Below are 20,954 nucleotides of genomic sequence, written 5' to 3' on the forward strand. Positions count from 1 at the left end.
AAAGAAGATATACGCAGGGTTGCTAAAAAATTATGTCAATATTGGTTGCAGGCTGCGCTGCTGACCTCTTCCGCACTGACTGCGGAGGTCGGTGCTTTGAAGCAGGAGCTCGAGCGGTCCGAGCAAGAGCTCGGTCGCGCCAAGAAGCAGCTCCAGGACAAAGAAGGTGAGTAACACCACTTTGAACTTGTACCTTACAGAAAAGGATTTAGGTTGCAACAAAAAATAACAAGGATAACATGGGTACTGTAGGGGCCACGAACGAGAAGGTGACCCTGAAGGAGGCCGTGTCCGTGGCCGAACGCAATGCGGCAGCGGAACGGGCAGAGCGAGAAAAGCAGGAGGCGCGGGTGGCGGTGGTTCGGCAAGAGGTCCAGGCTCTCATGGAAAAGCATGAGAGTTTGGAGCGTGACTCAAAGACTTGAGAGTCCGAGCTTGCCTCGGCTCTCGAAAGTGCCAAAACTGCCAAGGCCGATGCCCATAAGTCCCTTCAGGAGATTGAGTTGGTGAGGAAGATTGCGGCGGGTAAGGCATTTTTCATGCAACGCAAGCATGTGAATGTAAATTACGTGTTACTTACCCGAATTCGGAGCTCTCCAGGGGCGTTTGCAGATCTGCCTCACAGCGTGTCTGATGCCGCCGCATTCTACCGAGCCGAGGAGGGGAGCTCAACGGAGAAGGTCTTCTGGTCTCAGTATGCTGAGGCCGGCCATCCGGTGCCCCCTAGCGACCAGCTGAAGCAGCTGGTCGAGCTCCACAAGGTGGCCGAGCAGGCCATGAAGGGCCTCATAGTCCGGCTGTGGCCTGGAGAGGCCATGCCTGGGAGCTATTTCAGCCTCGTGCGACGGTTAGTGGATGCGTGCCCCTGGGTGGAGGTTGTCAAGCGCTCCGCCTGTATTGAAGGTGCTCGTCGGGCCCTTGCCCGCACAAAGGTGCATTGGGGTAAGCTGGATGCGGAGAAGCTAATCACTAACGCGCCACCAGCGGGCAAGGAATATCATACGCCCGAGATGTACTATAAGACTGTCCTGAAGGGTGCCTGCAAGATTGCGGATGAGTGACCCAGGGATGTAATTATTGAGTAAATTCACAATGTGTTATCCTGTGCGCTGAAAACTTTGTTCATATGCGCTAAGCAACGCTTGTTAATTTAAAATATTACCTTTTGTGCGGCCGTTTATTAAATCTGAGAGATGGCAAGTCGTCGGCTTCAGCCCCCATGCCACGAGTGCTGAGGTGTTCGGGATAAACTTGAGCACTCTTGTTCCCATTTTTGGGTCCATCTAGGGAGGCACTCAACACAACGAACAAGGCAACCGGACTTATAGTGCTTGAACACTCTCACTTAGCCATAGAATTCTATAATTTTAAATTTCGGCGAAGCCCCTAGTATTCGGAAGACCGAATTCGGGGCGCTATCCACGCCTTCATCGGACATTATCCGGTACTTCGCTCGAAGCGGCGTAGGTCTTTAAGGACCCGAAAAGACCTATCGAATAGCGACCAGTCTCTCGCCTTATCATGACAGTCAGTTTTAGCTTTCTCCACTGAGGTGTTAACCCGGCTCAACCGGGGCGCAATCGCAGTGGTTCTCCCAGTGCTACCTTAGCCGATAGAACGGAATGTGAGGTGCCAAACTTGGGAGCCGGGCAAACCCAACTATTGACCCAAGACATGATTCGGAGCCGATTCATATGATGCTATAAGTTCGGGGTGCCACACTTGTGAAAGTGTTCGAACTTTATCACACCATAATGCGGGGAACATAAGCCCCTGGTGTATTTGGCCGTACCAAAATGTACGGATGCAACATGTCGTAAATGAACATATATATATATAAGGTAATGCAATTATGGGCAAAAAGTGCTGCATTTTATTCGAGAAGATCTGCTATGAGTGCGGAATGATACAAATAGTACGGAAAGCAAGGGATTGGACGAATTAAAGGTGTCTCCCTCCAGGGGTAGGCCGCGAAATGGTGTATTTAACAAATTTAATGCTCGTAATGGAGACCACCTGAGTGTTCGTCGCAGCCTTTGTCCCTCCCTGGCTGTTGCATCATGAGTTTGACAGGTTCGCCGCCGGACAGAGTTCTGTATAAAAAAGAGAGAAATAAAAGATAAAAAGAGCACTTGGGAGCCCTGGTGTGGTCGAACCGCACTCTGGGTCTGTTGTGGTTGTGCCTCTCCCCCTATGCCCATGGTATCTCTAGGGCGTAATTATGTACGCGGAGAGTTTGTCTTACAATTGTGCGAGGGCTGGGGTTGAGGCCGCATTGCTACGCGTGCTCGGAACGTGCCAGGTGGTCTTGGTTGATGTTGCTCCGGGCACGTTTGGCCGTGTCCGGTCGTTTAACGGCCGGACTCAAAAATTGCCTTAAAAGGCTGCTCTGTACTTCTGCCGCGAGAGCCGCTGTATGTTCCTCTGTTCGGAGGGAGTGTTCTGTGTTTCCATTGACCATGATGACTCCACGAGGTCCTGGCATCTTGAGCTTAAGGTATGCATAATGCGGCACCGCGTTGAATTTTGCGAATGTGGTTCGTCCGAGCAGAGCATGATAGCCACTGCGGAATGGGACTATGTCGAAGATTAACTCCTCGCTTCAGAAATTATCCGGGGATCCGAAGACCACTTCCAGTGTAACTGAGCCTGTACAACTGGCCTCGACACCTGGTATGACGCCTTTGAAGGTTGTCTTTGTAGGTTTAATCCTTGAAGGGTCTATGCCCATTTTGCGCACTGTATCCTGATAAAGCAAGTTCAGGCTACTGCCGCCGTCCATCAGGACTCTCGTGAGGTGAAATCCATCGACGATTGGGTCTAAGACCAATGCGGCGAATCCGCCATGGCGGATACTGGTCGGATGGTCTCTTCGATCGAAAGTGATCGGGCAAGAGGACCATGGGTTGAATTTTGGGGCGACTGGCTCCATCGCGTATACGTCCCTTAGTGCACACTTCCGCTCCCTCTTGGGTATATGCGTTGCGTATATCATGTTTACCGTCCGAACTTGATGGGGGAATCCCTTTTGTCCTCTGTTGTTCGGCGGCCGGGTCTCTTCCTCGTCATCGCCGTGTAGCCCCTTGTCACTATTTTCGGCGATTAATTTGCCTGCCTGCTTGAATACCCAACAATCTCTGTTGGTGTGGTTAGCTGGCTTCTCGGGGGTTCCATGTATTTGACAGGAGCGGTCGAGTATTCGGTCCAAATTGGACGGGCCCGGAGTGGTTCTTTTGAATGGCTTCATCCGTTGACCGGGCTTGGAGCCTCGGAATCCGGCGTTGACTGCCGTATCCTCATTGCTGTCGCCGTTAATGCGGCGTTTGTTTTTGTTTCGACGCGACCTGCCATTGCGGTCCTTGGTATCCGGACTGCCAGGGTTTTTGCTGAGGTTGTTGCTGCGAGCTAGCTAGCTATCCTCTCCCGCACAGAAGCGGGTCATTTGTGATGTGAGGGCTGCCATGGATTTCGGCTTTTCCTGTCCTAGGTGCCGGGCCAGCCACTCGTCACGGATGTTATGTTTGAAGGCAGCGAGGGCCTCTGCATCCGGACAGTCGACGATTTGATTCTTCTTTGTTAAGAACCGTGTCCAGAATTGCCTGGCCGATTCGTCTGGCTGCTGGATTATGTGGCTTAGGTCATCTGCGTCCGGTGGTCGCACATACGTGCCCTGGAAATTGTCGAGGAATGCGGCTTCCAGGTCTTCCCAGCATCCAATTGACTCTGCGGGCAGGTTGTTAAGCCAATGCCGAGCTGGTCCTTTAAGCTTGAGCGGGAGATATTTGATGGCGTGAAGATCGTCGCCGCGGGCCATATGTATATGGAGGAGATAATCCTCAATCCAAACCGCGGGGCCTGTTGTGCCATCGTAGTATTCGATATTAATGGGTTTAAACCCTTCAGGGATTTGATGATCCATTACTTCGTCAGTGAAGCATAGTGGGTGCGCGGCGCCTCTGTATTGAGCAATATCGCGACGTAGCTCGAGAGAGCGTTGTCTGCTGTGTTCGGCCCGGCCGGAGTAGTTGTATCCGGCGCGACGGTATTCGTCGTGGGTCTTGGGGCGCCCACGTGATCCATAGATAGATCTGGATTGTCTTGCCTTGTCCTCCAGTATATCCCGCAAGTCCGGCGCGTTCCCCCGTGGCTTCATGCTTTTTGAGCGATGCTGGGGTACGGTTTTGGTGGAGGGCTTGCACGCCTCTCTGTCGCGGCCACGAGGTGGTCGGTCTGCCGTATTGTGCGCTGGTGATGCAGGTTTGTACGCTTCCTCCTCTAGTCGGGGGAGCAACTTGCGTTTTGGGTAACTTTTGGAGGGGCGTTCGAGTTCATACTCTTCGGCCGCGAGGACCTCAGTCCATCTGTTGGCCAGTAGGTCTTGATCAGCTTGAAGCTGTTGCTGCTTTTTCGTTAGGCTGTTTGCCGTGGCCATTAGCCTGCGTCTGAAACGCTCTGGTTCGACGGGATCCTCAGGCACGACGAATTCGTCGTCGTCGAGGCTTGCCTCGTCTCCGGAGGGAGGTAAGTAATTATCATCCTCGACCTCTTCATCTGCCGCCCTCTCGTGAGGGCTTGCTTCTGCCTCCTCCTACGCTAGATCGTGCTGGAGGGGTTGTCTTCGACATTTTCTGGGGTGTTATTATCTCCTGTGCCGGAATCTCCATTCTTGCTGTGGCAGGATTTAGAGCGGCGCCGCTGTCGTCGGCGCTTGGGCTGTTTCTTTAAGGAATCGGCCTCCGTTGCTTCTTCGCCGTCCCCATCTTTTGGGGTGTCCACCATGTATATGTCGTATGACGAGGTGGTCTTCCAGTGTCCTGTGGGCACTGGTTCTTGATAGTCTCCGACATCGTCGTCCATACCGTCGATGTCTTCGGAGTCGTAGTCGAGTACGTCGGTTAGATCGTCGACGGTGGCTACGAAGTGGGTGGTGGGTGGGCTCTGAATTTCTTCGTCGTCCGCGTCCCAACCATCCTGGCCGTAGTTCGGCTAGGGCTCTCCGGATAGTGAGAGATGCTTCAGCGAATTTAAGATATCGCCGAAGGGTGAGTGCTGAAAGATGTCCGCAGCGGTGAATTCCATGATCGGCGCCCAATCGGATCCGACTGGCAGGGGCGTAGGAGGTTCGGAGTCCGGCAGAGAGTCCGGCACCTCGGAGTCATGAGCTTTATGCGGGACAAGGTAAGTGTTCGGCTCCATCGCCATAGAAGTTGCAGCTCCCGAGGCGGTGTCCAGCCATCCTTCCTCGATCTGAGTGATCGGCTTCGGACTATGGGTCGGAGCGGATTCGTGTGCGGCCTCCAAGGTGCTGTTCGGCGGCAGAGTTAGGTCATGCCCATCGTGACAGCACGACACGCTCGGCTGTGGCTCAGATCCATCGAAGATCAAGTCCCCGCGGATATCGGCCGTGAAGTTTAGGCTTCCAAACCTGACCTGACGGCCAGGGGCATAGCTTTCGATCTGCTCCAGATGGCCAAGTGAGTTGGCCCGCAGTGCGAACCGCCGAATACGAAAATCTGTCTGGGGAGAAAAGTCTCACCCAGGACTGCGTCGTTGTCGACTGAAGAGGCCATGAAGCCTATCGGTGATGACACAGAGGAACTCTCAATGAAAGCACCAATGTCGGTGTCAAAACCGGCGGATCTCGGGTAGGGGGTCCCGAACTGTGCGTCTAGGCGGATGGTAACAGGAGACAAGGGACACGATGTTTACCCAGGTTCGGGCCCTCTTGATGGAGGTAAAACCCTACATCCTGCTTGATTGATATTGATATTGTGGATGTTTACAAGAGTGGATCTACCACGAGATCAAGGAGGCTAAACCCTAGAAGCTAGCCTATGGTATGATTGTAATGGTTTTTGTTGTGTCCTACGGACTAGAGCCATCCGGTTTATATAGACACCGGAGAGGGCTAGGGTTACATAGAGTCGGTTACAATGGTAGGAGATCTACGTATCCGTATCGCCAAGCTTGCCTTCCACGCCAAGGAAAGTCCCATCCGGACACGGGACGAAGTCTTCAATCTTGTATCTTCATAGTCTTGGAGTCCGGTCGATGATGATAGTCCGGCCGATGATAGTTCGGCTGATGATGGTAGTTCGGCTATCCGGACACCCCCTAATCCAGGACTCCCTCATTCATCTCCATGACAAGCTCAATTTCATCAAAAACGGAGTTCATATGCATCTTATATGATGTTTTCGATGTTGGAATTTTTGCCGGTTCTTCATTCATAGAGGTTTCACATCTCTATATCATTGGATTTTTTTCTAGTGCTTCTTCTTACTTTAAACAGTCGTTGTTTGGATAGTACTCGTCGTCATTGATCCAACAAGCTTGGGTTCGCTCAATTCGGAGCTCATATGCAGACGTTATGGCAGTCCTGGTTTTCTTGCTCCTTCTATTTTGCTTGGGCGATTTTTCAGCTTGAGCAGTAGTAGAGCGGTAGTACCTCTCAAGCAGTAGTACCTCTCCCCCGAGCGGTAGTATTGCTTAGGTGGTACTTCCACTGACCAGTACCACTACCATTTCCGCTTATTTTTATGCTTATGTTACCCAATCCGCTTGAGTAGAGTACCTCTCTAAGTAGTAGTATTGCTCCCCCGAGCGGTACTACCTCTCCGGTAGAACTACCATTTGTGTTTTTCTATCTCGTTGGGCTATTTTGACCGTGCTAAGCGGTAGTATCGCTCCCCCGAGCGGTAGTACCGCTTGTGCACGACTTGTGGCCATAACAGTTGGATTCGAGGGGGGAGGGCTATTTAAGGGGGCCTTCTTCCCTAATGGTCCCCATCCTTTGAGCTCGTGTTTTGCCCCCATTGTTGACCTTCTTAGAGATTGCTATCTCTCAATCCCTCCATGGATTCTTGCTAGTTTTTTTTGGGGGGGGGGAGAGGAGATCTAGATCCAAATTTTCACTAATCACTTTCTCTTCTATGTGAGGGGAACACCTTGTATCTAGATCTTGGAGTTCTTACTGTTCTCCTTCTTCTTCTTCCTCTCATATTCCACCATAGCTTTCATTGCTTTGGTGGGATTTTGAGAGTGAGGGACTTGGGCACTCCGTGTGCCCTGGCCATTGCATTAGTTGCATCGGTTTGAGTTCTCCACGGTGATATGTGGAAGTGAAAAGTTGAGAAGCTTATTACTCTTGGGTGCTTGGTACCCTAGAGCTTGTTCCTATTGGGTGCTTGGGCGCCCTAGACGGTTGGTGGTGTCACAGAGCTCAATCATTGTGGTGTAAAGCTCCAGGCTTGCGTCGGGGTCTCCAACTAGGCTGTGGAGATTACCCCGAGCAATTTGTACGGGTTCTGGTGACTGCCCAAAGGGTTGCCAAAGTGTACGAATTCGGTGACCGCCCCCAAGGGTTGCCATTTTTACGGGTTCGGTGACCGCCCTCAAGTGTCCCTTAGTGGAATCACAACATTTTGCATTGTGAGAGGGCGTGAGGAGATTACGGTGGCCCTAGTGGCTTCTTAGGGAGAATTGTGCCTCCACACCGCTCCAAATAGAGATTAGCATCCACAAGGCTGTGAACTTACACAATGCATGAGAATGACAATAGTGCTCTCAGATTTGGCGCTTATTTGAGAAGGTGATGATTCAACATATATAAAATAAAAGAGATAGTCCCTTCGCAGAGGGAAGCAGGGATTTGCAGAGGTGACAGAACTCAAAGTTTTAAAAATAGAGATAAATGATTTTTTTTGGGAATGCACCCTTCCTGTTTACTTCACGACCAAAAGTTAGCAATATCTTCCATGCTAAACACATTAGTGGCGGTTCCCAAGCGATAAAAGTAAAGGTTTACTCCCCTTCCACCAACAAATGAACTCCATGGCTAGCCGAATCCATGGGTACCGTCCACACCAACAACAATCCTGGGGAAGTTTTGTTTAATTATTTGCAATTTTTTATATCGGGATTGGGAATCCCTATTACCGCCCCTCTTGTGCAAGGACGAGTGAATAAACACTCATCATGAGAATAACCCACTTAGCATAGAAGATGCTGACTACCCCTTGTCGCTCTATGAACAATCAAGGCACACAAAAACAGATGTTCATTTGAAATTTAGAGGTGGCACATGCAAATTTACTTAGAATGGCAGGGTAATACCGCATATAGGTGTATATGGTGGACTCATCTGGAATAACTTTGGGTTTTAGGATTTTGATGCATAGGCAGTATTTCCGCTTAGTATAGGTGAAGGCTAGCAAATAGGTTGAGAAGCCGCCAGCTAGAGAGCGAAAACGGTCATGAACATGCATTATGCATAATTAACATTGAATACTAGCATGAGTAGGATATGAACACCATGAACATAAATATCATAGAGGCTATGTTGGATTTGATTCAACTATATGCATGAACATGTGTCAAGTCAAGCCACTTGAAACATTCAGAGGAGGATACCATATCATCATACTACATCACAATCATTTCGATGCATGTTGATATACAAGATAAAATCATTATCCACTCCTAGCTACTTAAACATGGCATGAGAAACTATAATCTCTAATTGTCATTGCAAACATGTTTGATCATAATACGCTGAATCATGGATACTAGGTCAAACATATTTACAAAAACAGAACAAGTTGAGTTCATACCAGTTTCTCTGCCACAATCACTTCATCAAATATCGTCATTATTGCCTTTCACTTGCACGACCGAATGATATGAAAATGATAATAGTGCAAGAGTGTCGTGGACTAAGATGGAATCTGCACACATTTTATCCAAAAGGAGAAGGCAAGGTAATTTGGGCTCTTTGTTAGATCAACAATAATTCACATGAGAGCCACTCAACATTTTCATCGTGGTCTTCTCCTCGGTATGACTCAACAAAAGAAAAGAATTTCAAAGAAATAAACACTGAAATATTTTTGGAGTATTTAGTTTTTCTTGAAGAAAGCAAACTAAAGAGAAAGAAAAACAAAAACGAGAAAAACTATTTACACGGGAAAGCTCCCAACAAACAAGAAGAAGAATCGAGAAATCTTTTTGGGTTTTCTTTTTATACTACAACTAATTAAACTAGAAAGAAAAACCATAAATAAGCAAGAAATATTTTTGGGTTCTCTCAAGTTTTTCAAACACATAAGAAGAAAGCAAGAAAATAAATCTAACATGGATAATACAATGAAAAGGTGTGAAGAATGTAATGTCAGTGGGAATACGTACTCCCCCAAGCTTAGGCTTTTGGCCCAACTTGGTAATCACCATCCGCGGCGTGCATAGTAGTCAAAGTGATAGCTCAGAGAGGCTCTTGGTGCAGCCTCCTCAGCCCGCCGAGTAGCAGTGACATTCACATTGTGCATGCAGGCCTCGCTCTCAAGAACATAATACCTTCCTTTGTTGTGATAATCAAAGAGAGCAGGCCCATGCAAAATAGTATGCATATTGGTTTCTTTATTGAACCTCAAGTTATAAGTATAGTCAGTGATTTTGCCCTTAAGGAACTTATGGCACTTCATGGCCTCAAATTCGAAGTACTGAGTGGGTAAGATAGGGTCATAAGGCAGAGGTGTAACACCAACCTCTTTAGCTATATGAGAAGCATAAATCCTACCATAAAAATAACCACTACCAGCGTTGTGTTGCAATCAGCGTGCAACAACCACTCCAACATTATAACATTTAATACCGGTGAGAGCAGTGTATATGAGGCTCAAGTCAGGGGCATATAGTGTGCTACAATCTTGTTTGCCGATGATGCATTTACCATTAAACAATGCAAAGTGTTGGATTGATGGGAAATGAATACTTTTTATTCTACCTTGTGTCACTCCTCTATCCTCACCGTAGCAAAGACTAGTAAAAAATGACTCATATTCAGATCTTGGTGGCTCATCTAGTGAACCCCAATATGGAATTTTGCAGGCATTGCAAAACATCTCTAGAGGCATGGTAAATGGACGGTCATAAAGTTTAAACGAAACTCTAGACTCATGTGGATGAAATTTAAATTCTTTAGTAAATGTTTCTGTGAGGCTGAGATGCTGGATGCACTTATCTTCAATGTAGGGACCGAGCTCGGTGTTGTGAATATATTGCTCAAATTCTTCTTTAATACCTGCACTCAACATGAAACCGTCGCACGACCATAAACATGATTTGATAGCGGCATCCCATATTGAACTTGCACTTGGTTCAACATAAGACTGAAGTATTGAGTCACTACTAGATGATGCCTCCGAGGACCTCCTTGATACATCTCCAACGTATCTATTATTTATGAAGTATTCATGTTGTTTTATTATCATTTTTGGAAGTTTTACAATCATTTTATAGCAACTTTATATCATTTTTGGGACTAATCTATTGACCCAGTGCCTAATGTGAGTTGCTGTTTTTTGCTTGTTTTTTACATCGCATGAAATCAATATCAAACGGAGTCCAAACACCGCAAAGCTTTTGTTGAATTTTTATGGACCAGAAGACATCCCATGGGCCAGAGCAGCACCTGGGGGCTGCCCCGAGGGGGCACAACCCACCAGGGCGTGCCTGGGCCCACGCGCGCCCCGGTGGGTTGTGCCCACCTCGGTGGCCTCCCGCACCCTCTCTTCGCCCTATAAATCATCAAATATTCCAAAAACCCTCGCGGAGAACCTAGATCAGAAGTTCCGCCACCGCAAGACTCTGTAGCCACCGAAAACCAATCAGGAGCCCGTTCCGGCACCCTGCCGGAAGGGGAGATCATCACCGGTGGCCATCTTCATCATCCCGGCGACCACCAAGATGAGGAGGGAGTAGTCCACCCTCAGGGCTAAGGGTTTGTACCAGTAGCTATGTGTTTAATCTCTCTCTCTCTCTCATGATCTTGAGATGTCACGATCTTGATATATCATGGGCTTTGTTAACATAGATGGATCATATGATGATTCTCCCCTCTCTACTCTTGTTGTGATGAATTGAATCTTTACCCTTTGAAGTTTTTGTCTTGTTGGATTAAATGTTCAGATCTGAGAACACATGATGTATGTCTTGCGGTATGAATACTTGAGGTGACAATGGGGTATCATATTGATTCACTTGATGTATGTTATGGCACTCAACTTGTGGATTACCGAGGTGACATTGGGGTAATCTATGCATAGGGGTTGATGCACATTTTTATTATCTTTTCTTCGATAGAAACTTTGGGGTCTCCTTGTAGTTCTTTGTGTGGATTGAATATTATGATCATGAAGTTGTTTGATGCATATCGAAGAATTAACTCACAGATACTTGTGGTGACATTGGAGTATCTAGGTGACATTAGAGTTGGTTGATGTGTGTCATATGGTGTTATTTTAGTACGAACTCTTGGTTAGATTGATCAGAAAGAATAGCTTTGTGTTATTTTAGTACGAACTCTAGGATAGATTGATCGGAAAGAATAGCTTTGAGGTGGTTTCGTACCCTACAAACAATTTCTATCTTTTGTTCTCCGCTAATAGGAACTCGGGAATGATTCTTTATGGACTTTGAGGGATAATCATATGATCCAACTATGTTAGCATTGTTGAGAGATTGCACTAGTGAAAGTATGCACCCTAGGCCTCATTTTCCATCATTGCAGTACCGTTTGTGCTCCGTTTTACTATTTACTACCTTGATTTTTTTTATTGTTCGCACTACAAAAACTCATATCTACTATCCATACTACACTTCTATCACCATCTCTTTGCCAAACTAGTGCACCTATACAATTTGCCATTGTATTGGGTGTGTTGGGGACACAAGAGATTTCTTGTATTTGATTGCAGGGTTGCTCGAGAGAGACTATCTTCATCCTACACCTCCCACAGATTGATAAACCTTAGGTCATCCACTTGAGGGAAAATTGCTACTGTCCTACAAAACTCTGCGCTTGGAGGCCCAACACGAGTCTACAAGAATAAAGTTGCATAGTAGACATCAAGCTCTTTTTTGGCGCTGGTGCCGGGGAGGTGAGGGCTTGAAGGTATATCTTTAGATCTTGCAACAGAATCTTTTAGTTTCTTGTTTTATCACTAGTTTGGTTTATAAAAAGAAAATTATAAAAAATGGAGATTGGGTTACCTTAGGTTGTTCTATATCTTTATATTGTCTATCTTGAGAATACAGATTCCGATAATTGTGCTCAATTGCTAGAAAAAGAATTCAACAAAATTTATAGCATAAAAACGTTGGATGATGGGCATGATTGCAATATTTCTAGTATGAATTCTTTGAATATCCATGATGTTATTGATGATTGCATTGGTCATGATAATGATGTCTCCTATAAGAATGTCAATTTTTGCGGAGTGAATTGGGAGTGCAAAAGCACACCAGAAAGGGAAGATAGATTTTGTAAGAAGCATAAATATTTAGAAACGAAAAATTTGCAAGAGAGGCTAGATGATTGTGCCGAAAGATTTAATTTTTTCGCCATCCTTGTGAACTTTGCAATGAACGTGGTTATTTAAAACTCCAATGCTATTTGTTTCATGATCAAAATCGTGTCCAAAAATTGTGATAACTTGATTACCCTTGAGCATCATAAAGAGCTTAGTCTTCTTTTAGGGTATGAAGAAATGAAACGTATAACTAAGGGCATTCCAAAATTTAATCTCAATAGATTTCTTGATTTTGATCTAGAGGAAATTTATATGTTTTGTGCAACTAATTGCATTGAGAATCCATATATTGCCAACTATCTAAAGACAAGAAAACAAATAGAATATGAAAGGAGTACTAATGAAAGGGAAAATATTTCCCAATACCCTCTAGTGTTTCTTATGATGAAGCAGGTAACGAGGAGGAGCTTCCTATCCAATCAATCTCTTCAACAAGAATCTTGAAAAAATTGATTAAACCCACACGTGAGGTGGTGAAAAAGAAAAAGAAAAGAACAAAAAGTAGAGGTAAAAAGGTAACTCTCCGAAGTAATATTTCTCCTATCACCATTGTGCCTCATGAAATTGAATGAAATATGTTGATGGAGGATGATGATATTGAGTATGATTTTGTGATGCCTACTTCTTGTTGTGATGATTATGATTGGGGAGACAATGACTCTTATGATTTTGAAAATATTTTTGGAACTTGCTTGGAAGAATATGATAATAATGTTTACTATACTATTGGTGCCATTCATGCTATTGATAAGAATAATTATGATGATATGCAAAACCACAAGCTTTGGGATGCTATGTTTGATGGTATGAAATGTTTGAAGATTTACTTGCTGAAAATAATGCTTGTCCTAAGATTGGGGATGCTTTGCATAATGAATATGATCCTTTGATTACTTCTACTTTCGATAAGAAAATTTATTATGATGATAGCATGCCTCCTATTTATGACGATTACAATGATGGACGTGGGTTTGGAAGAGTGTCAACTCTAGGTAGTAGTGATCCCACTATTTTGGAGGGTGTTGAATCTTATTACAATATTGATGAAAGTGGATTTGGAGAGGTCATGACTTTATTTAGTGATACATCCACTATTTTGGAAGAGGTCTCAATTGACTATGACAATAATGTTGCTATCTATGATTATTATTATGATGACAAGTATACCATAAAGAGTAATAAATTTTCTATGCTTTTGGATCATGAAAAGAATGCTTTATGTGATGGTTGTATGGATGAATCTATTCATGATGGTACTGAAAATTATTATGAGAGAGGAACTTATGATGCTCTTGTTATGTTTCAATCTTTATCTTTCATGCGAGCATCATTGAACTCATCATGCCTAGCTAAAAAGCATTAAAGAAAAGCACTTGTTGGGAGACAACCCATCACTTTTACTTACTGTTTTTGTGTGTTCACATGATTATTCTACTGCAGTAATCATGTTTTATTGCTTTTGTTTCAATAAAGTACCAAGTAAAGCCTTTGGGATAGTGTGGATGATAGTTGACTTGATTCTGTCCAAAAATAGAAACTTTATTTTCATCTGAAATTCACTGGAACGTTATTTTCATCTGAAATTTTTACAGGTGATAGATATACAAATTATCTATGTTTTCCTATTTTTTCAGAATTTCTGGAGTAGCATAAGTATGGTTGGAGTACAAATTACTACAGACTATTTTGTTTTTGACAGATTCTTGTTTTCCATGCATAGTTTGCTTGTTTTCTTGTTTCTATGGCTTAATATTGCTCAATATAAATTGTGGAAATGATAGGCTACAGTGGGAATTGTGTTGAAACAATTATGAATCTTGTATTTGACAGTACCGATGTGAAATGGTTTGCTCTTTGTCATACTAACCTATCGCACGAAGTTCCGTTAAGTTTTGTGTGATTGAAGTTTTCAAGTTTTGGGTGAGATGTGGAGCAAGAAGACCCTAATATTGGGGATTCCCAAGTCACCCCAAGATAATATCCAAGGAATATCCAACCAACTAAGCTTGGGGATGCCCCGGAAGGCATCCCCTCTTTCGTCTTCAACATTATCAGTAACCTCACTTGGAGTTATGTTTTCATTCGTGACATGATATGAGTTTTACTTGGAGCGTCATTTTATTTTGTTAGGATTTTCTTGATGTTAGTTATAATAATGTTTTGCATCTTTATTTTCAATAAAAATGTCAAGTATAACCTTTGCCATGCTTATTTTGCAAGTATATGAGTTGCTGTTTCAAAACAGAAAGTTTATCGCTGTTGCAAAAATTCCCGAGAATAGTAAGAATGTGATAAAATATTGAAACTTTTTGCATAGTAAGATATAATAAATTTTCTACAATGTGGTAATTTTTCAGAATTTTTGGAGCTAGGGAAGTATGATGAATCTTGCATTCTTTACAGACTGTACTGTTTTGGCAGATTGCTGTTATGGTTGCATTGTATGCATATGTTTGCTTGTTTAATGATTCTATTTGAGCATAGGAGTATTAAACACGCAGAGGCATTTAGTATGCAATGTTGAATAATAATTTTAGTTATTTCCTACAGTAGAGAATGATAAGGTTATTGCATTGATTTACACTAACTTATCTCACGAGTTCTTGTTGAGTTTTGTGTGCATGAAGTTTTTGAGATTTAGGGAAACCGTGATATAAGAGGAATTAAGAAGACACAAAAGATCAAGATTGGGGATTCCCAAGGCATCCCAAGCTAATATTCCAAGAAGTCTCAAGCATCTAAGCTTGGGGATTCCCTAGTAGGCATCCCGTCTTTCTTCTTCAACAATTATCGGTTAGTATCGGTTCAGCCTAAGTTTTTGCTTCTTCACATGAGTTGTGCTATGCTTGGAATGCCATTTTATTTTGTTTTGCTTGCTTTTTATACTTAGGTTTGAAAGTTCTTAAATAAGAGAGAATCCACAATGGGCTACCCATTTTCTTAACTACTCGCTTGATCTTCACTTATATCTTTTTGGAGTAGTTTGTCATTTACTCTTGTGCTTCACTTATATCCTATGAGTAAATTGTTGAATGAACTGAATATCATGAAGTTGAAATTACATGTTTATATCGTGCCTAGTAGTGGCTTCACATTGGGTTTAGAAAGTGAAAGCTTTTGAAGCTTGACAATCACAATATTGGTCATACAAGCAATTCCTGAATGATTACTGTAAGGAAGAGAACTTTCACATGCAAATCTTTTGTGATTGTGAGCCCCCATCAAAATATTATATGCCAAAATTTTTGATGTTGGACAAGGAAGACAACATAATGATTTATGTTTGTTCATATTCACATAGAAGTTATATTGTCATAGATCCTTCAACATGTGGTGCTTTCCCCCTATATTTGCTAGCCAAAAATTCTACACCAAGTAGAGATACTACTTGTGCATCCAAAAACCCATAAACCCAAAATCTTGTTTTGAGAGTCCACCATACCTACCTATGGATTGAGTAAGATCCTTCAAGTAAGTTGTCATCAGTGCAATAAGGCAATAAAATTGCTTCAAAAGTGTTAGATCATTTAGTGTAAGAGAAAATTGAGTGTTGTACGAACTTGTGATGGTGAAGAATAAAAGCAACAGACTGCATAATAAAGGTTGCCATCATAAGGGGCAATATAACGTGACGTTCTCTTGCACTAAGGGGTCGAGCATACAAACAAAAAGTGCATGGAAACCTCTGCTTCCCTCTGCGAAGGGACTATCTTTTACTTTTATGTATTTACTTTCATGCAAGAGTCAAGTTCTTCTTTCTATTCCTTTTTATTTTCTATTTTGGCAAGCATCATGTGGTGAGGAAAGATCTAGGCACATATATCCAGTTGAATATGGGTAACATGAGTTATTATTGTTGACATCACCCTTGAGGTGAATACATTGGGAGGAGAAACTATAAGCCCATATCTTTCTATGTGTCTGACTGAAACATTTTGCTCATGTGTGCGCAGTGAGTGTTAGCAATCATAGAAGACTATATGATGGTTGAGTATGTGGAGCTCCTACTTAGACTCTGTTGAATAAGTTGAATTGCAATTGTTTGGTGACTAAGAATATAGGTTGTTCAGTTTCAAGAGAATTCATTGTTTGAACCTTAACATGTGAATTGGTTGCTACTTTAATATGAGAAGTTTTATAAGAAAGAGTTGATTGTTGGTGTCCTGGACTTGGGGTATCTAGTCCTACCTGCCGGCAGCCCACCACGTGGCTCCATCGACGGCCTGGTACGGCCCAGCTTCAACAACAACACAGCAAGACCCTCGTGAGGGGCCAAGCCTCACAAGGCGGACGATGCCAAGACCCCTGAAGGAGTTGGCCTTCTCAGGAGGGCTCCTGAGGGGCGGAGAGATCTATGCAGCTACCTCATGAGGCTCAGCTGACGTGAGCCGTGACGACCAAGGCTAGGCGGGCGCCAGGCGGGCGCAGAGCGTAGGTTTCCTCTTCGGTGCAAGGGAGGCAAGCCACAGGCGCGGAGTCCCGATGAATCAGTGAAAGGTTTCCATTCTGGTGCAATGAGACCAAGACCGCCAGGACGGCAAGACGGAGGTCATCACCGAGCCCACCGCATCGTCACGACCAGAGGCTTTTCATAGGCGAAGACTACTTTTGTCAGGATAGACTGTACTACTTGTCCCCTTTCAAATCCCGCCGTTGTTGAATCCCTTCCCTCTCATATTTGGGAAGAGGACAAAGGCACTATATATAGGACTTAGCCACCACCGCAGGGGGGGGGATCGGATAGATTACTCCCCGAGCAACACACCAGCTCAAGAACACCTCACCCCCTGAGGCTTGTTCGTCCTTGTACTAGTTCATCCATAGCCCCTTGAGGCAATCCACCACACCACACTAGAATAGGGTATTACACCACAACGGTGGCCCGAACTAGTATAAATCTCCATGTCTTTGTGTCTCTATGAGCTTTGCGCGCTAGGCTAGCGAGGATCGTGAGTAGGCAAGCTGGGCAGGTTGAGATCTCCGCATGCACACCAGTGTTTGAACCTCTCACGGGTTGCCAGATTCTGAAATCCGACATTTGGCGCGCCAGGTAGGGGTGCGTCGGATCTCCTCTTCCGTCGTCCAGTCCTCCTCCGCTCCACGGACGCCATGGCCGATGCCCCGAGAGCCCACGTCGAGCATTGGGTCGTTCAGACCTCCTCGGCAGCACCCACCGGCGAAGAAGACCTCCACTCTGCCCTGCTCGCGGCCCACATTCCGCGGGGGGCAACCGGTCGCGGGGGGCGTGCGACGCAGTCTTCTCCTCTAGCGTCGCGCCGCAGCCGCATGGCTGAGCGATCTGTGAACTACGCTGTAGCAATTGCTCCACACTCGTGCAGGGAACAAGCGAACATGCAGGCGGCAATCCTCGTGGCCCCTGAGCTTCTGCGGTGCAGGCTGCTTGAGAGCGGCCGTGATGCCCTACTGGAGCGGGTCGCTGAGCTGCTAGATGCGGCGTCCAGGGGGGTGGCGCCGTTCTGCACTCTCCCCACATCGCAGGCGATGGTGGGGGCGTGCGCTCATCCCCGACATAGCCGCGTGCCCTCTCCGAGGGGCCACGGAGAGCCTCTCGATGCCAACTAGCCTCGTGGAGAAGCCCGCGCCGCCCCAAACATGCCCCCTCGGCAAGGGGCTGCCTCGGACGACACTACCAGGGGCCACGTTGGAGTGCCGGCCCCTGGCCAGCAGGACCAGAGGATGACAGAATGGGGCGGGAGCGTTAGGCAGCCAGGCGGCGCCCCTGGCGCAAGAATCCCGGAAGCCTACATTCCCGTTGTGATGGATCCAAGGCACGCGCTAGGGGAGGGCCCCAGCCGATCCCCCACGCCAGGCTGGGCGCTGGACATACACGAGGCCGAGCTGTCCATCGAACCACCACCAAGCCTTGCCGACGTCCCCAACAGCGATAGCATATGGGTACAGTTAACGTCGCAGGGGCACGCTTACACCGACCATGGATCACAGGTGAACCAAGACGCAGCGACCACCAGGACCCTCAGGACGGCGGACTCCCCTCAGGAGCGTGAAGGACGTTGGGAGCAGCGCGGAGGGAGCCTAGCGGTGGGGCCCTCCTCACTCTGCGCGGAGCAGGATCCAGCCTGGAGGTAGGTTCCCTGTCGGGGAAGGTGCCGGCGAGCCCTTCCCCTCGGCAGGGGGCCTACGGTCGCCGAGGACGCCGTTAGCGTCCCCTTGGCCCCTTGGTCTTGTCCTAGTATCCGGTCTCCCCAACGGTGGTCAGGGGCGGCGCACGACGGGGTCCTCGTCGGGCGACATGAAGCAAGGCTCCGGCCTGTGAAGGTCTTTGCTCGTGACACTCTCACGTAATAATGAGTGGGGCTGTACACGCCCCGGAGTCTCCTGAGTGCCGCCCTGGGCCTCACGGGGGCTCCCACCCACGTCCTAGTGGAAGCACCATGCTCCGCGCTAGCCGTCGACACTGTCCCCAATGACTATGCCCAACCAGTGGAAGCACTTAGCTCTGAGCTGGTGAGAAGACTGAAGACTGAAGACTGTAGACCAGTTAGGCGCCGGACGTGGCCGCCTGCTTTTTGCCTCTCTTTTTATACTCGCTTGCCGACTTTTTGAAGCAGTGTGTTTTCTTCGCGTTTATAAAACGGGGGGAGTTTTCTGTTTCTCGTGTCGCTCTCTTGCCTTCAGTTCTTGCGTTCTTTTCTTAGAGCTTGTGACCGCTACCCTTCCCTCTAGCACCTCGCGAGCGAGGGCTGGGTACGGTGTACACGCTGGCGCTGATCGCTCCCCTCGGGGGCTCGAAGGTGCAACTGCTCCACGCGCCCACCTTGCCACCATCTGGCAGTTGGGTCCTCACGAAGCACTCCACGGCAGGCCAGCAGGCCCCTCAAGAGGCACAGGACCCCGCGAGCCAGCGGCAGGCTCGCCTCAGGAGAAGGGGTGCTGCCATGGCACCAGGTCTCACTCGGGACCCATGAAACCCAAGATAAGTCAAAAACAACTATCTTGTTCATCGGCACGCAACCTTGCTGGGCCCCCCTCCGGGTGTTACTTCAAAAAGCATTTAGCAATCTCATATATCATAAGGGGCACCCCCTTTCCAAAATGCTCTCACAAGGATGCGCTTGAGTTTTCATATAGGTCAAAGTAAAAGAAATACATGCCTAGCTGGACGTGCTTTCTTCGTCACTCCCGTCCACGCTGCCCACGCTAAAGCTGCCACCCTCCTCATCATCTCCACCCGCGTCATCCCCTTCGGCTGCGAGCACGGCCGTGTCGCCCTCAGGAGTCAGCTCCTTCACCAGAGCATCCACATGAGCGTCCACCCACTTGGCAAGCTTGTCTTGGGTGGCCGCAGGCACGGGGGCTAGCACGGTTCTGAAGTCGAAGTGGGAGTCAAGGTTCAGGAGGTTGCTCAAGATGCGCGAGAGCGCGCGCCCAAGGAGGCCCCGGATCCTCTCCTCAATGAGATGGCGAGCTTTTGAGGCCTGGTCCTCCAGGAGGGTCACGATATCAGTGAAGAAGCGGAGATGGCTGGCATAGTCGCTCTCTCGTGGGTGAGGAGCGCTCTCGTCGCAAATGGCACCCAAGGTGTTGTTGGCTCTGACGCGCAAACCCTGGAGCATGGGTCTATGCTCGCGCTCCAGTGTCAGATGGCGGCACTTCTCACTCAAAGCCTTCTCTAGGAGGGAGGCGATGTCCTCGGCCTGCTTCCGGAAAGAGGATACCTCGGCGTGAGGAGAATCCAGGGCAGATTCAGAAGAAGCCAGGGCCTCCCGGGAAGCGCCCTCGCGCCGCTTCACCGCCTACAGCTCGGTCTTCAGGACGGAGGTCCGACCCTCAAACTCAGCCTTGAGCAGCTCTAGGTCCAGGCCGTGCCCCTCAGCTAGCTCAGCATGTGCTTTCGCCACCTTCTCCTCGACCTCCACCTGGACCTGAGCTTCTCGGGTGGCGACAACATCCTCAGCCGCGTCGGCCTGTCGCTCCCTCACCTCCAGCCTCTTCAGTGCCAAGCTATGATCCACGGCCTCCAGCATCAAGTCCTCATGGCGCCTCATGAGCTCCGCCTCGGCAAGGGTCACCTCACACGGTGAGGAGGCCAGCAGGGCACGACGCTCCTCGATTTCATGTAGCAGGGCGGCACTCGAAGATAGAAGATCTCGCTCCCGCTCCTCGGCCGCCTCGCGACGGCGGTTGGCTGCCTCGGCCTCTTCCATGGCACGGGCGCAGGCCTCCCGAGAAGCCGCGAGCGAGACCTTCGCGCGCGCTTCGGCTTCATCTCGCTGAAGCTTTCCAAGGTTGATGGCCACCTTCAGCCGCTACCATTCACCCTCCAAGCGGCGGTTCACTGCTTCAAGCCTGGTGTCGACATTGGCGAGCTCCCTGCCAAGATGTACCATCGCACGCATCGCTTCACCAAAGAACCCGAAGCGCACCGCGCTGCACCCACGAGCAAGCGCGAGCTCGTCGCCAAGATCTTCACCGGCTCTAGAGGTCGCTTGGGAGGCGTTGGGGGCTCCGCTAGTCACCGGCCAGAGGCTGGCTGGTGGGGCCCCACAGCTTGAAGACGAAGGCTGCCCGGAGGATGCCCCCTACCAGCAAGGAGAAGAGGGATGA

This window comes from Triticum aestivum, chromosome 3B (assembly GCF_018294505.1).
Source record: "Triticum aestivum cultivar Chinese Spring chromosome 3B, IWGSC CS RefSeq v2.1, whole genome shotgun sequence".
NCBI classification, from domain to species: Eukaryota; Viridiplantae; Streptophyta; class Magnoliopsida; order Poales; family Poaceae; genus Triticum; species Triticum aestivum.